Here is a 766-nt window from a genome sequence, read left to right on the forward strand (position 1 = left end):
ATCCAAACTTTTTGTAAGTAGAAACTAGATAAAGAGAGATTAAAAAAAAAAAGTGAATAGAGGCTCAAGCATGAGATAATGACATCGCAAATCCTAGAAACTTTAAAAGAAGAATGAAAATGTCAACGTGGCCGTGAGTCAGATCATGAAATGATACACGTGTGGTTAGAAGACAAATGACAAATAACAATATTATACATAGACTTTATTAATACAAATTAAATTTTGAAAAAAAAATCAAAATTTCTTCTTAAAAAAAATTATTATACACATACATACGAAATATATTTCCCAAAGTAAAATTTGATTTTTGTTTTTTATGTTATAATGACTTCTCATAATTTTTAAAAGATACTAATTACTTTTTTTTTTTTACCAAATATAGGAAACTCGAATCCGCAACCTCTTAATTGAGTATGGGGAGACTATACCATTTGAGTTATTACTCATTGGCAAAGATACTAATTACTTAGTGATGTTATATGTATAAAAGTGTATTAATTGTTAAATTTATAAAATTTAAATTATGATGTGTTTCTAACTTCTTTGGTGAAAATGAAGATGAAGAAGAATATGAAAAGTATAGGTCCACTTAATTAACATCCGTTAATGAATTTCGAGTGGGAATTCCCATCCGTTATTAATTGTGCCAACGTTTTTGGCATTCACGGTTGATGTTTCTAATTCTAAATAGAGTATATATGTATTACACTTAATGAATAAAACAATATGATTTGTGTATAATAATTATATGAATTATTAGGTT

Source organism: Arachis ipaensis, chromosome B05 (assembly GCF_000816755.2).
Source record: "Arachis ipaensis cultivar K30076 chromosome B05, Araip1.1, whole genome shotgun sequence".
In the NCBI taxonomy this organism is placed as follows: Eukaryota; Viridiplantae; Streptophyta; class Magnoliopsida; order Fabales; family Fabaceae; genus Arachis; species Arachis ipaensis.